The 7,371-nt window shown below is 40.5% G+C and overlaps 1 long non-coding RNA gene across 5 annotated transcripts in view; it reads left to right on the forward strand.

Moving 5' to 3' along the window:
- LOC135280868 (uncharacterized) overlaps window positions 1–3,181 on the forward strand; it is a 92,753-nt gene extending 89,572 nt beyond the window's left edge. The window contains exons 4-6 of one of the 5 annotated variants that reach the window (XR_010347672.1): window positions 871–958; window positions 1,131–1,208; window positions 3,010–3,179. This is a non-coding gene — a long non-coding RNA (uncharacterized LOC135280868). Of the gene's footprint in view, window positions 1–870; window positions 959–1,130; window positions 1,209–3,009 lie in introns of all 5 variants that reach the window. The other 4 variants (XR_010347671.1, XR_010347674.1, XR_010347673.1 and 1 more) reach the window with 4 other exon arrangements.
- Window positions 3,182–7,371: the final 4,190 nt, after the last annotated feature.

Consider the following 7,371-nt stretch of genomic DNA (forward strand, 5'->3'; position numbering starts at 1 on the left):
GCAGAAATGCCCAGCTGGATGTGTTGCAGGGACAGTTTCCCCAGCTTTCCCTGGCACAGGGAGCTCAGCTGAGCAGGCTGTGCTGAAGGCAGGAGCTGCAGGCTGCTCGGGGCTCTCTGGTGGCACAGGCTGGCCCCTGCCCTGCAGCCTGGCAGGGACATGCTGCTGCTCACTGCTGCTGCTGGCCAGCCCAGGAAATCCTTCTGTGCCTCACACAGGTCCTGAGTGCTCTAGGGCTGCTCCTGCCTTTTTATCCTGGTGTACAGTTTCTGTGGTTTGTGCATTGTATTGCTAAACTCAGCCCCAAATTCCAGTTTCATTGCAGCATTTTCCTGGTTTTGAAGAGGAAGTGACAGGATTCCTTTAGGACGAGGAGAAAATAGAGTTGTTCTGTGAACATGGAAGTGCCCAGGTGATGAAGAGCAGGATGCTGTCAGGTTTCCCACCTGAGGGAGACTGACTGGGTTTTAGGATTAAGGACAGGAACACAAGAGATGGAGGTGCTATCTTGAGAGCATTGGCTTTATTAGAGTGTTGACCCTTTATATATATATATTCAACTTCTTTCCCCTTTTTGAGTTGAACTGTTATCTGTTTAGCTAATATGGCTTATCTTTAGTGAAAGGAATAACTGAATTTTGGATTAAATTTTAGTGGTGTTTATTGTGTTAGGAAAGTAAGCAATTTCAAAACTGCTGATTTGGGAGTTCTTTTCTCTTTTTTGTTTTAATCACATCTGGGAATTCATACAGCATCTTATTGTTGGTGTTAGCACATATTCAGGTTAATAATTTAGGAAATGTTCTCCTGTAATTCATAAACCAGTGAGAATTATTGAGATATTTTCAATGCATCCAATTTCTTCCACAGGGACTGCATAGACCATGAAAAAAATTAGAATCTCCTTGTCAAAGATGGAACTGAGACACAAAGCAAGTTGGAAGAAGATGACAGCCAGGTAGGATTTGAATTTTTCTCTTTGAACATCTTGCTAGAACCACATGATTGTAGAGAGTCTTCCTTTAGGAACATTCCATTAAATTGAAACAAAATAGGATTGAAATGACATTTGGTAAAATATTTAGTAGAGTTCTGCTTCTCAATCTCCTCTTCATTACTTTAATGATCAGGAACTAACAAAAGGAACCTGGATTCATTCCAAGTTGTTGTTCTAACCTGTGAGCTCCCCAGTTTCATTAAGGTGCCTGGTAGGTACATGTGTGAAACTTGGAGTAGGCTCTGAGAAGAACAATACATGGGTGGAGAGCTATCCAAGGCAGGTTGGTGAAATACTGGGACTACATGCAGGACTTCAGTGTGCTCCTGTCTCTTCATTTGTGCTAAAGGTATCTGTGCCCTGTCTGGAGTACCTTATAGAAATGGATTCAAAATTCACTATGAAAAATGAGTTTGATTGTTTCAATTGATGCTTGTATTACTGGTGGAATTGAGTCTTAATAACAAGACATATTTATGTATATGCCATAAACTACCACTAGTTAAAGTATATGATCATGGAATAGCCAGAGCTGGAGTGCCCCACAAGGATCGTCAAGTCCAGCTCCTGGCCCTGCACAGAACTGCCCCAGGAGTCTCCATGAGTCTGAGAGCATTGTCCAAATGCTTCTGGAACTCTGGCAGGCTCGTGCTGTGACCACTGCCCTGGGGAGCCTCTTCCAGTGCCCAGCCACCCTCTGGGGGAATCATGACATTGCAAAGGCATTATTATTTCTAACTGCAGATTATCCTGTATACAATCAATTTCCTGACTTTTCTGGATGAATTCTGTGAGGTTAAGCATCTGGGACAGAAGCATTCCCCTTCCTGAATGCTTTTTTAAGACAGACCAAAAAATCTGTTCTTTCTATGAGTAAAAAAAAGATTGCTGTCTTAAAAAAACATTCTTTGCTTCTGGGAGAAAGTTTTATCCATCACAAGTTGGTTTTATTTTTTTCCTTTATAATAGGGTGTTATTTATAAAAGTTCTTGAAGTGATTCACAGAATTCCAAACTTTGAAATTCTCTGCAAATAGCAATGAAGCTTGCCTTAAGTGTAAATGAGCAGTGATTTAAATATTAACTATCAGTTGATATTTCACATTGCTTCCCACATGCTCATTTGTAAAACAGTCAAGCTGCAAGCTTTGTATAAATAGCATTTACTTACTGCCATGGTTTAATTGCAAGTTTGGTGTTTGAGGATGGTTAACGCTGGTGCGCGTTAGGAACTGGTTGTGGCTGTTACACTTGGCTCCACTGGGTAGTCTTGAGACATGACTGGAATTAATGGTGTGCCATTCCTCTAACCTGAATTGTTATCATCCCTATCCAACAGGGATATTATAAAACTGATAATTGTTTTACCATCTTTTATCATGGGAGTTGTTTATCAGCAAAATTGTATTGGTTTGCTTAGACATAACTGGAGTGCAGCAAGAACATGTTTACAGAGTTCTTCAGCTTCTGGGAATTTGAAACCATCAGATTCCACAGTGGGTGAATTAAAGATAGTGGCTAACCAGATTCCATTAATATACAAATTAAATTGCCTTGAGTAAAGGAAAAAAAAATGAGAAGGAATGACCATTACTTGTCTGGAATGCTATTTTGTAGTATTTTCTTATCAGTACCAAACTGGGCCATTAATATCTCTCATACCATTTTTTTTTTAACCTTGTGCAGAGATAGGGATTTGACTGATTGTTACAAGAAACCTTAGGGGGAATGAAACATGTTCTGGGACTAGGGGTTGCTGGCCAATAGCAGAATTAAAACCAGAGTTAAAGAAAGGTATCTGACAGCCCAGGTGAGCCAAGCATTTAAAATATGTTTTGTGCTCGTGAAAACCAGGTTCATCATGCACAAAGTGGCAAATTTGTTTAGATGCAAAATATAAGATGTATTTTAGATGCCATACGTAAGTATGTGTAGACATTTCAGTGTTAAGCACTATATGCTTCTGTGAGCCACAGTATATATGTGTTGAAGTCGTTAATCATTTGCAATTAGTCACAGTCATACCACATGGCCAGAGAGCCAGACCCTCTGCCAATGTTCCTTCAGCCTCCCTTGTGCTGCTGCCTGCTCGTGAAGCAAAAGGCTCTCAAGTGAGTATTGCTGGGCACTTTATTTACTTATCCTTCTACTTCTGAATGACAATTAAAATATCCTCTCACTGAAAATCTTGCTGTTCTGTTCCTCGTGCCATAATATTCCTTTGAGCTTTCCAGATGCAAACACAGATGATTATCTCAGTGTGCAGGTGACTCCATTCCTGTTGCTGGTGCTTGAATCTTCCCTCAAATGCTCAGTTGCTCCCCTGTAGCTCAGTGAAGACTCTCTGGAGCCAGTGATAGGCAGCAGGAGCTTCACAGTCAATATTGAATGTACGAGGTTTTCAGGTCTCTGCCTGGGCTTTGCTCTTGTGTGTCAGATGTCTTATTTGTGGTGTTTCTCCTACTTTAGTGTGCTTTACTGGGACCCAAGTTGTAGTAATGCAAGGGGAGGAGGGCTTTTTCCCTGCAGTGGTGCTTGCCATGTGGAGTTCCTGCCCACTTGTGTCAGGCAGTGCCAGCCTATCCCCAGAAGACCTCAAGGAGACTCATCCTTAACTGAATCTCTGTTTGCCCTGGTTAATGGATTTATCTTAGCAAGTGCTGTCCATAAGGCATAGTCTTTTGACTTGGTGAAATAATTTGTATGACTTTCCCTGGGGCTTCCTACCTGCTGAAATCCTTTCCAGAGCTGTCAGTTCTTGCAGACATGCAGCTTGCCTGCCTGCCTTTGCCTGACAAGAATAGTGACATCAGGTGGCAGTAGGGCCTCAGGGTCAGAATAATACTCAATTCCTTTGTCGCTTTTTACTCTTTTTTTATGTTAGTTTAACATGGTGTGAAAGTTATTGCAGTCTGGGCAGCCTGATAAATGTAAATAATTAATTTACCACTGGGTAGTTTACTGAAATAAAGGGTGCAGAGCTATAGATAATGGGCCCAAACTAGACCAAAATCTATGAGGAGATTCAGTATCCCACCACTGTACTCTCTCACGTTATCAGTATTGGATTTTCCTTATCTCCCCTTCCTCTGGAAACTGGAGATATATTACTAAAATAAAGACTGATGATATTATACTATTCTTTTTTTTTTCTTGTTAGTCCTCAATAACTAGAAACTCAAAATGTTAAGATTTTGCTATTAATGAAAGATCTTTTCCAAACTAAATTATTCTATGATTCTAAGATACCAGGAGACCATACTAGAGACCAGCAGTCCCTTTTGTTTTGAAACATAAGACATTATACATGCAACATGGTAAGCAAGCAGTTTACACTGTGAGCTGCCACATTAATTTTAGGAGGATTAATCTCAGAAAGGAAAGCATATGTGGAATTGGGTCACAGCACTTCACATATTCAAGCTTGTGTAAGATACAAAGTGATCAATCCCCATAAGATCTTTGTAAAGTGAACAAGGTTTATTATTTATAGTAGTAAACAGGCTGGCATTTATCTTTTCAAAGCATAGCAGTGGCATAAAGTATGTTTTAACTTTTGTTGTTTCCAGTTATTTGCATTTTAAAAGCTCTGCTTTGAATCATTATACTTCTCTTGAATGTAATGATTTATATAAGACAAGATACTTGGAATGTACAGAAATTACAATTCTCAAAGCTAGTGAGGAATGAAAAAGCATGGGCAACATGGAAATTCAGTGTTATTTATGCAGCTGTATATATACTCTAATATGCAATTATTGAACCTCTGAGTTATTCTTAGCAGAGATGGCAAGAGCACAAAGGCCACCTGGCAGGATGGGTGCCTGCCTCGCTGTCCTGATACCATCAGGAAGTGGCAGCACAACAATGAGACAGCACAGGCACTGAAATATGTCTTCATTGACAGTCTGCTTCAGCTTCACTCATGTAGAATGGAAGCAGTGGTGTTAGAAAATGAGCCTTAGCAGAAGCTGGGGTCAGGTTTAATGAGAGTAACTCTTCGGAGTATGTGCAGCAGTGCATGATGTGCTTTATTGTAATTACTTCCTACTAGAAGCAAATCTCCTTTCTCCTCTCTCACCAGCAATTCCTACTCATCCTCTCATACATTTCAGGTTTTTTGTATTGTGACAATTATTACTCAGTTTTCCTCTTAACTTGATCCTGGTTCTCTGTACATTACTGAGCTCAAAGCATTTTTTCACTTCTCTGTGCCAGAAAAGTCATGGCTCTCACACATATTTTGCCATGTTTGAAGCTATTCCACTGTATTATTTATTGAGATCATCCTTGCATGGATTGAGAGCAGCTCTTTGTGCTGGGCTCAGAGCTATATCTGGTAGTAGGTGTTGAGGTTGTCCTGTGTTCATTCAGCCTAGGCCAGTCTCAGAGCAGGAGGCAGTGCTGGAGGAGCCTCTTCTGCATGTCTGCAGCAGTGTGGAAGGCATGTCCCTCTTTGAGCTGTACATGATTTAAGATCCAGTGCTTTAGAACTGTCCCCGAGTTTTTTTCTGGGTTTGGTTGGGGGTTTTAGTGGTTTATGTTGACCAGAGTTCTGCTGACAGCACAGGCAGCAGAGAGATTTGTTCCCCACTCAACATTCTTCATAGATTGTCTAAAGGAGCATCACAATCACTCTCAGAATAATTTGCTTAATTATCATCTGCCTTTATTGTGATTTTACAGAGTGACGTCTTTAGAATACTTTTTTTTTTTTCCTTTTATCAAAGTACATGGTAACACTTCCAGCCCCATCCCAGTGGGATTGCAGCATCTATGGATCACACAGGTTCATTGAGCCCCGTCCTTCCCTTGCCAAGAGCAACAGTGACACCCTGTGGCAAATTGAGTAGAGGCCGTACACCCAATTTTCTTGGTTTCTTTCAAATTTGCCTCCGAATTTCTTACACTGCAGGGAGTGTCACAGGAGGAATTCCTCCCCTGCACACAGGAGGGTTTCATCAGATTGTCATCCGTCTCTTATTAGACGTTTCCATTATTGGAAGACATGTCTAATGAGCACTTTAATTCTTAGTTACAGAGAACACTCTGCCCCACATGGCCAGATGCTCGTGGAGGTGGAACATAAAACAGATATTGAGAAAAGAAAATTTTGCATTTCAGTTTAAATTGATGTTACAGGAATATACTGTTCTTCATTATCATTCATACTGCTTTTCTCTAACATGGCAACAGTCTATTCAACTATATCAGATTGTAATGACAAAGATATCCACAATATAAAGGTATCCACAACACAAAACTTACTACATAAACAACTGCAGGTGGAAGTTAGGGTCATCCTTTGAACTTCTTACTTGCACCATTCCTTTGGTTTGTTTAATGAGTATAAACAGCACAATTGCTCTGTAATTTCTGACATCATTCTGATTCCAGCCAAGTCCTCACTGCACAGTACCATGGTTCTACTGTGTTATCACATGCTCATATAAAAGCCATGTACCCCAGTTAAACATTTTCCAATGAGTTTCTTATGACACTCAGTATGTGCTACATAGCTGACTGAATAGTATGATCTGCACACTGCAAGTGATTTAAGCTTCATGCAGGTGAAATAGCTGACAAAGATTTTTAAACTTCATGAGAGCAAGTGGTCTGCTTTTGGCTGTTTTGGGGGTTTGTGGTGGTGGTGGTTTCTTTGTGTTGGGTGTTGCTGGTTTGGTGGGTTTTATATGGGTCTAGGAAGGAGAAAAAATTAAGAAATACTGGGTAAATATCCCTGTGAAGCTTCATTTGAATCATCTGTTATACACAGATTGCCTTAAAAAAACTAATGAATATGCAGGAAAGAATGTAATAAATTGGGGGTTGTGTCCTGTGTGCTTGAAATTTAAGGCTATTATGTCTTGTCCTAGTTTACGTATTTGGGTGGCAAGGCAATCTTCTTTAAGCAGTGGAATAGACTACATTAATCAATGTTTTATTCTTAAAATATTGTTATAAGCAGGTTACAGAAGTGTCTATGGCAAATATTTTAGGTAAAGTTGAATCTATTTCAGAGTGGAGAGGTGGAGCAGATGACTTCCTAAGGCTCCTCCCAGTCCTTTCAGTGAGTTTATGGTTGTGTCAGTGAATTTTGTGATTTAAATAGTATTTTGTGCCCATCTATTATACTTTCCCAAGTCTCATTCTGTTGCTGAAGTGCCATCCACACAAACACTACCTCACTACCTTGTTCCTTTTGTGGGCTTGGCAGGCTTGCACGTGGTGCACAAACCCAGACTCACAGCATGAGCACTTGTGCTGAACAAAGAAAGCACATTGTTTCCACCATCAGAAGTGGACCTTGGTGTCCCTGAAGGACTGGAACACAGGAATCCCACGGCACATCAGCACAGAAGGGAAAAAGAAGGG

Source organism: Passer domesticus, chromosome 14 (assembly GCF_036417665.1).
Source record: "Passer domesticus isolate bPasDom1 chromosome 14, bPasDom1.hap1, whole genome shotgun sequence".
In the NCBI taxonomy this organism is placed as follows: Eukaryota; Metazoa; Chordata; class Aves; order Passeriformes; family Passeridae; genus Passer; species Passer domesticus.